We start from the raw sequence: 12,577 nt of genomic DNA, 5'->3' as shown, positions 1-12,577 counted from the left end.
TCCCTTTACACAGCAGACACCCTTTCCCGGGCACCCTTAGTTAGACCCCTTGACCGAGACGAAGAGAAGTTAGAGGCTGACGTACCAGCTTATGTCGACTCAATCGTTAAGTACTACCAGCAACTGACGATCGACTGGAAGACTTCAAGTCCAAGCAACAACAGGATGAGATTACGAGACAACTCATCACTTATTGTTCTGAAGGTTGGCCAGAGAAATCCCAGCTCTCTGGTCCACTTTAAGTGTACTGGCCTGAAAGGAGCGACCTCACAATACAACATGGCCTGGTGATGAAGGGAAATCGACTGGTTGTCCCCTTGTCCATGAGAATAGGTGTCCTAGAAAGGTTACATGATGCACACCAGGGTATTACAAAATGCCGTGAGAGAGCCAAAGCATCTGTATGGTGGCCTGGCCTGAGCCAACAACTTGACGAAGTGGTCAAGAAATGCCCTACCTGCATCAAGGAACGCATAAATCTAGCAGAGCCAGTGATCCCGTCCGAATTACCAGATCGTCCCTCGCAGAAAGTCGCAGCTGACCTATTTGAACTAAAAGGTCATCCCTACCTGCTTGTCATAGATTATTTTTCTCGTTAGGTAGAGGTGGCGAAACTTTCACATACTACTTCACCAGATGTGATACCGCACCTTCAATCTATGTTTGCAAGGCATCGCATTCCTGAGCAACTCATCTCGGACAATGGGCCGCAATTTTCATCAACCTCATTCTCCAAATTTGACGAGGACTATGGATTTATTCACATCCTAACTAGCCCCCGATACCCGCAAGCGAACGGCGAGGTTGAACGGGCGGTTCAGACCGTAAAGAATCTACTCAAGAAAACCCCAGATCCTTACAAAGCACTCATGGCTTACCGTGCTACACCCCTTGAAAGCGGCCTAAGTTCGGCAGAACTGCTGATGGGAAGAAAGATCCGCACCAGAATCCCTACTTCACCAAGTAACCTGAAGCCCTCCTGGCCATACCTTGAGCAGTGTAGAGAGAAAGATGCTTCACTGAAAGAAAGACAGAGGAGAGACTGTCAGGCGTCATTCTGCAAAAGTCCTCCCAGACCTCCTTCCTGGAGAGCGTGTTTGGTTACTAGACAAAAAAGTTGAAGGGACTGTGGTGGACATAGCCGGTCAACCATGTTCTTACACAGTTGAAACGCCCAAGGGACAACTGAGGAGAAACAGACGCCACCTGAATCGTCTTCCAGAAACGCCTAATGCAGATACCAACACAGCCCTTAACTCGTCTTCTCCTGATGTTCGGACTGCTGAGTGCCCAGAGCCAACTGTCCCAGCTACAGCTGCCTCGACACCTGTGGCCCCTACGAGAACCACCCGATGCGGTCGTGAAATAAGAACCCCGGAGCGTTTTAGAGACTTGTGACTGTGAACCTAAGTGTTCATCTTGTTAACTTTGTTCATTTACTGCAGTTATTCTTGAGTTTATGATTTGAACTGATCGTCTCCAGACTTGAGAGCGAACATTGATTATTTAGGATATAGCTTATTTCTAACGCGAGGGGAGATGTAGTGTAATCTGTTGCGTAACAATATTTCCCAGTAGCCTTCGCGGCACGGTGTGGAGACCTCGTGGTCGACCATGTAATGCTCTTCTATTACCCGCTTGATTAAACTGTTGTGTTGCTTTTTCTATCTGCCTGTTTTATGGCCCAATAATACCGCACTTATCCATTATTAATTTTGTTAGCATTTCTTCAGTTAGGAAGAGAGATTGCAATCCCCTCATGGAAATCCTGGTTACGTTTGGTACTGCTGAGATTATTGGAAACTTGTGCTCGAATTCAAGGAAATGCTATTGCTGAGGACCTAAAATACCATATCTTCCGGGGGAGAACGCCCCCGGACCTCCCTAGCAAAGAGCGCCTTCGGCACTGGATTTTCCTTTCAATTGGATCAGCGATACTATGAGTACGAACCCCTCTATGCAAAATGCTGGCTACGCCCCTGTATTGCCGCAGGTTTCCGAGGACTTCCAAAGGTTTCTGACCTCTGCCAATAGGGAGCTTAAGCAAAGACGACGATGACGCCGAGGACGACGCCTAGTAAAAAAATAACATTTTACCGGCGAAATTCGCGATTTTCTAGATCTGTTCGGTACGCCAATGGCTCTAAAAACGCGCTCAGGCTAAATATGCGATGACACCATTAAATTCCAAATGGAAATACGAGAAATTAGCCGTCGTCGTCCACGTTCCTTAACTAGCCGATTTTTTTGTCGTAGAGCTGCAGATTTTTTGTCGGGGTCAAATCGGGTTAAAATTTGTCAGGACATCAGCTTGCCACACACTAACCGATTTTTTGTCTCCACTAACCGCGTTGAGGCTTGGAGCCGGGTCATCCAAAATCAAGATAGCGCCTATTCCACTGAAGTGACTCTCATGACATTTCCATATTGGTTGAGGCGCGGGAGCCCCGACAAATTGTCTTTGTCCTCCGCACACTAGCCGACAAGGCCCGACAAGACGTTTTGAGATCTAGCACTGTCAGATATCGCCCGACAAGCCTGATCTTGTCGCAGACTTGTCTGAATTCACCGCACACTAGCCGACCAGTGAAGATTCTTTGTCAGCCGACAAAAAATCGGCTGGTGTGCGGCAGCCTTTAGACGACACAGAACTTGGTCATTTCACGTTCTTCTTTTGCAGAGAACGGCACAGAAATGTACAAAGATTTATAACGCACGTGCACAGCCATTGTTTTGCTCATTAAACCTTTTGTTAGGTGACGTTCTCGTTGCCGTCGTCTTCGTGGTTTGCTTAATTAAGCTCCCTACTGATTCTAAGAGGCGTCAATGGCTTTTGCAAATTCTTAGATTTTTCAACCACTTGTTACATTGTGTTAAAAAAAAATTGCAGAGAGGAACTTGAACGACCGCTAGCGGCGAAATGAACGCGCTCGACAATCCTTCATACGCAAGGTAATTGTTTTGGTTGGGAAATAATGCGCTGCAATATACTTAGTCTTTGAATAAGTTTCCTTACCAATCAAAACCGCGTTGCTGGGAAAAAACTTGGAACTTCGTACCTATCGATGAAACTTCGCAACAATCAAAACCATGTTGCTGGGAAAAAAACTAGGCACTTTACGCCAATCAAAACTGCGGCTGTGATGCAGTAATTATCGAGAATTTCCTCAGAATTTACGGAAACCATCGGAACTTTTCGAGTCGTTTTCGGTCTTCCGGCAGTTCATAGCAGCTTCCTCGTATCAGCCTTTACTTTGGTAAGCACTCAGTTCTGTAATTCATTATAGAACACTGAAAGTCGTTTTACCTTGGTTCAATTAGTAGTCCACTTTCGATCACTTTAGACTACTGTACTTCTGCCAACCACTATCATTTGTAGTTCTTTTTAGTTAAGATCAAACGTCATATTAGCTCATTTTTACATCAGTAAAGGTTATTTTCGATCATTTTAGTGTCATTTTATATCATTTTAGATTTATTTTAGATATATTCTAGATCAGTTTAGGTCATTTTAGATCATTTTAGGTCATTTTAGATCATGTTAGGTCATTTTAGATCATGTTAGGTCATTTTAGATCATTTTAGGTCATTTAGATCATTTTCGGTCATTTTAGATCATTTTAAATCATTTTAGGTCAGTTTAGGTCATTCCTTGTTTTAGTAACTACGGCCTAACAGTAATGCACCTTTGGCGCTCGAGTAATTTTTGAGTTATTTTTTTGTGAAAAAAAATGCCTCTTAGTCGGCGCGTCGGGTATGTTATGGACGGGGCAATAGGAAAGGGAGTGAGAGATGTATGTATGTCACACCAATCAGATTGGATCTACTAGGTAAATGGTATGTGAAAAGATTTGATCCCGATAAAGTTCAGAACGGCCATATTTATTCTTCTATTAAAGAGGAGGAAGTATTCATATATTGGGCTTACTTCGACATTTTCTGTGGGTTAGGCTGAGAATTTTGTGGGCGGGTTTGATAATCTTTGCAACTGGATAATCAGTCAAAGAAACTTAGTGTTTGGTATATAACTACGAGCATGCGATGAAGGGTTAGCTTTTCCCATTAGATAAGGTTTTGAATTAAATGAGTCGTAACCGCTCTACTACTAGGTTTAACATGTGAATGAAAAACAAGTTGATGTGGTTGCTATGATAGGATCCATTGATAAGCGTCAATCGATAAGTTTCAATGTGAAAAGCGAGGAGACTACGATTAATTTCGTCAACAGAACAAAAAGATATTCTGTGACGATTTTACAATTATAATGGTTCTTGTTTACTACTGGAATGAGAAGATACGTTTTAATGAAACTAAATCTTTTCTCTTCAATGTTATCAGGGTTTTACCTTATTCATATTAATAACCAACACGAATTGTAGTTGGAGAAAAAGGAAATTTTCAGGTATGTGCAGTCTTGAGCGTTTTATTGTATTAAACACAAGGACTTTGGTAATTGAAATTAAAAACTGACGTGTATGTTGCCCGTTCGTGATTTTTAGTCCAGTTTGGAGAGGAGTGTGACAGTTACATACATACATTGGGTTGTTTTCAGTAGAGCGCATAATTTTCAGTGTAATGGTGGCTAGTTCTGAACGAGATGAGTCTTGAGTTTTGAAGCAGTTCATGAGTTAGTAGTATGCAAATGGACGAGATATTTTTAGTTTTAGTTACAAAGGGTAACTTGATACTTTTGTTTTTGACAAGGAGTAAATTCAATTAGAGGTCACGAATCGTCGCTTCTAGTTCTTGGGACATGTTTTAGAGGAGACGAGACTAGATTTGAAACAGTTCTAACGTTTACAATAGTAAGTGCAGGTAACGATTGTTTTGTTCTTGTTCCATGCAGATGTAACGAGATATTTTTATTTTTTAGTTACAAAGGGTAATTGACACTCTTGTTTTTCACAAGGGAGTAAATTCAATTAGAGCTGACGAATCGTCACCACTTGTTCCCACGAGATGTTTGCTATCTTTAGTTACAAATGGTAACTTGACACTTTCGTTTTTTATATGAGAGTAAATTCAATTAGAGCTGACAAGTTATCGGCTATTGTTCCCAGGATATTAAACAAAAAGAAGCTTTCACTTCTGGACGGTTTTTACGTCTCTGTAGTAGCAGTTTGATATTTTTATGTGATGGGCAATTTATGACATTCTTTCCAGTCCGATATTTTTAAAGGTAAAAAGTATGAGAACTGTTCAAATGTTCTTTGAAGTCGCGTGGCACCAAGTTAAAGTGCAATTTAATTAAATCAGACTTTCAACGTGTCAGGTAGGTTTTTTCTCTTTCTTTCTATTTTCGGTGAAGTAGTGTTGTTGCGTTGCGTTGTGTAAAAAGGGTAAACTTACGACTAGTATAAAACGCGAAAACTTCTCTTAACTTGAGTATTTTTGAGCAAAAATTCCTCTTGGGGGTTGGAAGTGCTATGTGATCGGTGAATGAGGGAGTTATGCATGTGCGCGTGTCACACCAATCACAGTGTGGGTTGTATCAAAGAACGAATCAAATTGCCTGTTAGAAAATAAGATGGTATCTACATTAATTTGGAGACGTGTCAGATAAGTGTAGTTTGTGAAGTCAAACATTTTATGGCTTGCTATTTAGTTATCTTACCATTACTGATGTAACATCCTATGTACATCAAATTCCCAATATCTTTCTTGCTGTGCATCGCAACCAAAAAAAAATTGTCAAATTAATCAAATCATTACTGTAAACAGTTCCAGGAGTGCTCCTATCTCCGAGACTTTTAGTTCACAGAAAAATAACTCTTGCACGCCTTGCGTGCCTATGTCTAAGTATTTCGTTGGCATATCAGTTAACTAGTGAGACAATCTCAGATAGTGCAGAGCGTAATTGATAGCTCTGGTACAGTAGTCCCTCGGTTCACTTCCGCTTTGTGTTTACCTTGGTAGTCTGCTAGGGCTTTTCCCCTTTGCAGTGTGTTTGTTTCAAGGTTGTATTTTCATTCAAGGTCCAAAAATTACGCACAAATTAATTAATACTGGTGTTTTACGTTGATTTTCGTTCATTTTAAATTCAGTAATACGCTGAAGCAGCAAACTTCACAATTTAACTTTTCACGCCAACTTTGTAACTTGATACTTTTGTTTTCCTCGCAAAGGCATGTAATACTAAACCCCTGTTTTCTCCAAAACATACGGAAGATGTCCTTGTTTTTTGGAGATAAATGAAAGAAAGTTAAATATCTGATGTAGTGACGAAGAAACGGAACAGAAACGATGTTGTTTTAATAAAAATGCCAATTTTTACCGATGAACAAGTACTAATTTAATTATCAGATAGTCACGAAATACCACTTTCTTTTTCTGTTGCCACCTTTGTTGTTAACAATAAAACAATTCAAAATGAACACACAACGATATTGATGGCTGAGAAGCATTTCAACGAAAAGTATTGAAGATAAACAGCGCTACTTGGCCGATATGAATGAGTCTCCTCAAAGACTGATTAAATTAATTTGCGCTTTCATTAGGTGCCACGGAGTCTGCAGCAATATTTGAGCACTTTCCTGGTTTCTTTTGTTACAAATTTACAATTTGCGAAGTATCAAAGCCACTAACTTGGGAACTTTTTGGTCTCTCTTACAGACACAATTAAGGCAAGAAATAAACAAGCCCTTGAGGAGAAGCAATACATTTCAAACCTGACAAGCACACTATTGTCGATTGAAAATAGCAGATGATATTTGTTGAACCGATCTGTGTGTAATTCTAAAAGCTACGCGGCCACAGTGACGTTTCACTTTTGCAATAAAAAGGGACAATTGGCGCTACCTGAAAAATAACTGCCGTCCTTGGTCACATGACATGATATATAAAATACTGCGTGGAAAGATAGTGTATAACACTAACGACGCTAGAACGCATGCGTTTTACACGTTGAGCTCTACCATAAGGAAAACCACTTAACATTTGTGCGTGATTCCGTATGCAATGTGTCCTTTACCTAATATAGAAGCCACGAACGCTAACTAATCTGCACATGCGTTTAGGACAAATTAGTTTTGTTCTAAGGAGAATGGTACCACAAGGAGAGCAAGGGGTTACCTAAAACAAATATATAACTTTGCGATATTGAAAGCTAAGTGACGGCGATGGAATGTGTTTTACGTAGAGTACACATGTACCTTTCCCACCCTACCCCCACTACTTCCTTACCTCTAGACTAATCAATTAATTGAAATTAATTAATTAAACAATCATTAAAGTTTACACCTTAGCGCAATAGCGCCATAGGGCCATAGCGAAATAGCGCCTTAGTTCCTTAGCGGCAGGCAGCTCCCATAACCATCCCAATAGTGCACTCTGCACTAACTAGTGAGACAATCTCACATAGTGCAGAGCGCAACTGATAGCTCTGGTACGGCAGTCCCATGAGTACTCACCCATGCTCGGTTCACTTCCGCTTTGTGTCTACCTTGGTAGTCTGCTAGGGCTTTTCCCCTTTGCAGTGTGTATGTTTCAAGGTTGTATTTTCATTCAAGGTCCAAAAAATTACGTACAAGTTAATTACTCCTCGTGTTTTACGTTGATTTTCGTTCATTTTAAATTCAATAATACGTTGAAGCAGCAAACGTGACAATTTAGCTCTTCACGCCAACTTTGTAACTTGATACTTTTATTTTCCTCGCAAAGGCATGTAATATGAAACCCTTGTTTTCTCCAACACACGGAAGAAGTGCTTGTTTTTTAGAGATAAATGAAAGAAAGTTAAATATCTGATGTAGTGAGGAAGAAACGGAACAGAAACGATGTTGTTTTAATAAAAATGCCAATTTTTACCGATGAACAAGAAGTAATTTAATTATCAGATAGTCACGAAATACCACTTTCTTTTTCTGTTGCCACCTTTTGTTGTTAACAATAAAACAATTCAAAATGAACACAACGATATTGATGGCTGAGAAGCGTTTCAACGAAAAGTATTGACAATAAACAGCGCTACTTGGCCGATATGAATGAGTCTCCACAAAGACTGATTAAATTAATATCCGATTTTGATTAGGTGCCACGGAGTCTGCAGCAATATTTGAGCACTTTCCTGGTTTCTTTTGTTACAAATTTACAATTTGCGGAGTATTAAAGCCACTAACTTTGGAACTTTCTGGTCTCTCTTACGGACACGATTAAGGCAAGAAATACACAAGCCGCTAAGGAGAAGCAATACATTTGAACCCTGAGCACAGGCGGCCCAAGCTCTTAATGTTATCCTTTTTTTCCTTTTTATGCGAACGTTCAGGCTAACGTGACATATGGCATGTACTATTACATAACGACCGAATTTGACCACGGGAAACATGACTCTCGCCTTGCAGCATACGGAGGTGTTGTGTTACCACGGTTTGAATTTATAAAGGTTTGTATGGGAATGCAACGGCTTTGCTTGAAAAGCCAATTATTCTTATATTTTGTGAATAAAATCTACTTACCCTGTTGCTGTGTTTTATTCTTTGTTGTTTGCCAGCTCCTCGGGCCGATCTAACGCGATTTCGGCGAGTTATCGTTCTGTGGGTTTCCACTACTAAAAGAAAGACAAGACCGGACACTGATTTCCGGAGTGCCCGCCGCTCGAAGCGAATAAATCCACTGAAAATAACCCTGCCGGCTCAATTCCTCCGTAGAATCGAACAAGAGATGTTGAAGTTCCATGTCAGTTCACTCGCTAAGCGATTCCGTCCACAACGCCTTCGCAACGATACATTTATTTCGAGATTGCTTCGCTCGCAAATTCGAAAACAGCCGCGTCACAAAAGTTAGGACACTTTCGCGTTGTTGGGTAACTATAATTAGCCGGACCGGGGGTAGTCAGCAACGATTTGTCAACGGTCAAACCAAAATGCTCCCCGGGTAACCGGGCACTCCCTTTATGGGTTTGGCAAATAAAGCACGTGAATACCCTTTAAGACCGCGAACATGAAGTACTGCAAATGGGCCCTTTGTAGTTGGGGTCGTGTGACCAAATTTTTCCTAAAAAATTTTTGTATTATGGGCTATAACTTAAAGAATGCCGGAAATGGAAAGAGCGCATCGAAAATACCAAAGTGGCCAAGTTTGAGGCCCCAGGAATTAACGAGTGAGTTTACACCACAGTTTGAATTTTCGGAAAATTTATAGGATTTCTATGGAAAATGTTGCTGGGGAGCAAGGCCTTGCTCTCCAACAACTTTTTGCATACAAATCTTCATATTCTTATTCTTTCAAAAATTGAGACCGTCATAAAATCTCATTCTCTGTTGATGGGGGCCTCAAACTTGGCCATTTTGATATTTTCGACATGCTTTTTCCATTTCTGGCATTATTTTTAGTTATTTATTTTATTTTTATTTTTAAATAAAATAAAATAAATAAATGAATAAATTTCTGGGATTCGTTCAGTTATAGCCCATAATTTTGTGAAAAGTAGCTCACGTGATGGCTTAGCTGCAAAGGGCCTATTCGTTAGCGTTACACTTTGCTGATTTTTTCTTGTTTCACCCACGACTACGAAAACTTCGAAATATGCGGTGTTTTGAATGCAAATCACGGACCATGGGGCCTCTCGAGACTTTTGGAAACAAAGTGGTAGTAGGATGGAGGTTTAGGTTTCGGTAAAGAGCGCAGTTATGGACATCTTTGGACGACAACGAATCGACCGGCCACAGGAAGAAAGTAGTGTGTTGAAATGAACGCGTTATCATCTGGGACAAAAGGTAAGCCTTCCTCCTCCTACTCTGTACAGAAATGACTTTAGTCAGTCTAACATCAGAACTTGGTATGGAACTGCTGTGTACATTAAGAATGATTTAAATTGTACTGAAATTCCATACAGATTTAATGTAAATAATGTGGAAATTACTGTAACAGTTCTTAGCCATCCAGTTCCAAATATTCATGCGGTGGGTATCTACCGGTCAAAAACTGTTAGAATTTCACAACTGATTGAAGCTCTTACTCATCTCCGTAAGTCAGTATTCTGAGTATTGACAGAACCTACAATTCCTACTATATTGCCTGGAGATTTCAATATTAACCTGATGCAGGAAACTACGGAACAAAAAAGCTCTCAAAGCATTTCTAATCACAAACAGAGGCTACAGACAGTTGATTAACCAGGATACTACTGACTAGCGTACACAAATAGATCACTTTTGTACAAAAATACCACAACATGTGCAATCTACCGGTACACTGGAGTCCTACTGTAGGGATCACAAGCCAATATGCCTGAACCACAGTAATGCAGAATGTGAAACCTACAAATCACGCTAAACTGAAAAGTTAATTTTTTCATACAAAAAAGGAAAAAATACATATTTCATGTACACTAAGAAAACAGAATTATTTATTGCATAGATAGACAAATAATATGTTTCATTTACTCCCTTTCTGTTTTTGACATTCCCAACTTCTTGAACTGTATCTAACTTTGCTATAATTTGCATAATAGAAATACAGAGATTTGAAAAGCAAATTCATATTTTTCTACGACTTCTATGTTATGCGACCGTTATTTCGGCTTTCCACCATTGGCTCTGGGTAAGTTAATATTGCTTGGAGTTTATCTTCAATCTTCGCAAACAGAATCAAGTTCTTGTGACCTACAAGACAGGAGGATTTGTGAGTATTAATTCTGATTTCGCGTCTTGTCGTAACCCTCCTGATGACTTATGCTGGCATTTCTTGCCTAACGCAGGGTAAGCAACGTCTTGCGAAACTTTCCTCGCTTTCTTCTCTGTCTTGCGGTTTTTCTTTGGCTCTCTCCGTTTTCGGACTTGAGCCATTTTCCCTCAAACAATCGCATCAGTGTTCTGATTGCCTTGTGTATTTCTTCTTGTGGGTTAAGCTCGGCCGCCCATCCGGCTGCCCATCCGGCTGCCTGCCCGCCTTATTTCCTTTGTGGTTTTTTGTTCGCCGGTGCTGGCCCATCTAGCTGATTAGTTAAGCCGGGTCACCCATCCGGTTGGGTGTCCCGCCCATCCGGGCTTAACTTTCTGGATCGCCCCTTTGGGTGTGTTTGTTTTGCATTTTTCCCTTTTTTTCTAGTCGTGCCTGACAACTATATGACTTGCACGGCTGATTTAAAGGTTAATTGTTTTGCTGAGGAAGCCTCTAATGCGGATATTGCAAAGTCTATCGTGGAACATTTTGCTGCTCAAAACATCAAAGTTCTTGCCATTCAGCAATGTCCTAACAAGGTTGCCCGAGTCACCTTCGAAGATAGGACTGCCTGTGAGATTGTACGACTTAGGGGTGAGTTGGATATGAACGGTGTCAAAGTGGCTGTGGTCCCCCCTCCCTCCTCCCCCTCCAGACTGGGTCAATGTTGTTGTTTATAATTACCCCTATGATGCGCCAAATTCGTACATTAGCGATGCGCTAGGTTCCTTTGGTACTATTCAAGGTGTTCGTTTCCAACATTGGACCAATCTTCCTGAAATTGCAACTGGTACGCGTGTTGTCCGTGTCAACCTTAAGAGTTCTATCCCTCGGTTTGTAATGATTAATTCGTACCGTTGGAAGATCTGGTATCGTGGTCAGCCTACTTATTGTGACATCTGTAAGGAAGGCACTCACATTGCCTTCAGTTGTCCTTACAAAGGGAATTGCTTAGCTTGTAAAGGGGTGGGGCATTTTGCTCGCAATTGTCCCACTGTACGCTTCAAGTGTAAAGGGGGTCACCCTTCTGACTCCTGTCCTAATCGTTGTCGTTGGGAGCAAGTTGTGCTCGATGCTGATGACTTCCAAACGGTTACCTCAGATGTTGATGTTGGTAATGTCGTCGCTAATGACTTGGGTGGTGTCGCTACTGAAGTTAATGATGTAGTCACGAATGTTGCCGACCCTTCTCCTGCTGATGTCTCTGCTGCTGACGGTTCTGCTGCTGATGTTACTGCTGCAGATGATTCTGCTGCTGGTACTTCTTCCGCTAATCCTGCTGTTCGTAGCAGGGCTCGTCTTTTTGATTTTTTGTCTCCGCGACCTTTGCAGACGTCTGATGCCTCCCATCTCGCTTCGCTTCCTGTTGATGAGAGGTTCAACCAGGTGAACGAGCTTCAGAGTCAGTCGGATGGTTCCCCAAGTCAGTCGGTTTTGGTTGGTTTGTCTGGGGTTGTGAACGAAGCCTGTGAAACTGTCCTCCAGACTTCTCATAGCCTTGTTGCTGTTTCGTCATCTGGTGAGAGTTGTAGTGTGCAATCTCAAGATAGTGTTATGGTGGAACCTTCGTCTGCTCGTAAGCGTGTCGCTTCTGATCTTTCGTCCTCTGATGGTAGTTCTCGGTCCAAATCTAAGGCGCGTGGCCGCAAGGCCTCTCGCATTCCAGGCCCCCATTTACCTTCTGGTGTTTCTGCTGCGGCCAATCTCGCTTGTTGGAGGTCCTCCTCGAACTTGAAGCCTTCCTCCAAAACATGATGGCTTTTTCCGCTTTTATTGCTTTATTCAATGTTTTTGTTGGTTTGGCTGGTTCTATTGTTGTCCAAATTCCCAATTGTGTTGTTCTTTGGTCCAAATTTCCAGTTATTATCTGTGTGAAAGTAGGAATTGATGTTATTAATATCTGTTGCTTAGTTAATTT

This window comes from Orbicella faveolata, unplaced genomic scaffold (genome assembly GCF_042242905.1).
Source record: "Orbicella faveolata isolate gen_17 unplaced genomic scaffold, um_ofav_v1 contig_1, whole genome shotgun sequence".
NCBI lineage: Eukaryota > Metazoa > Cnidaria > Anthozoa > Scleractinia > Merulinidae > Orbicella > Orbicella faveolata.
This window is presented reverse-complemented; position numbering follows the sequence as displayed.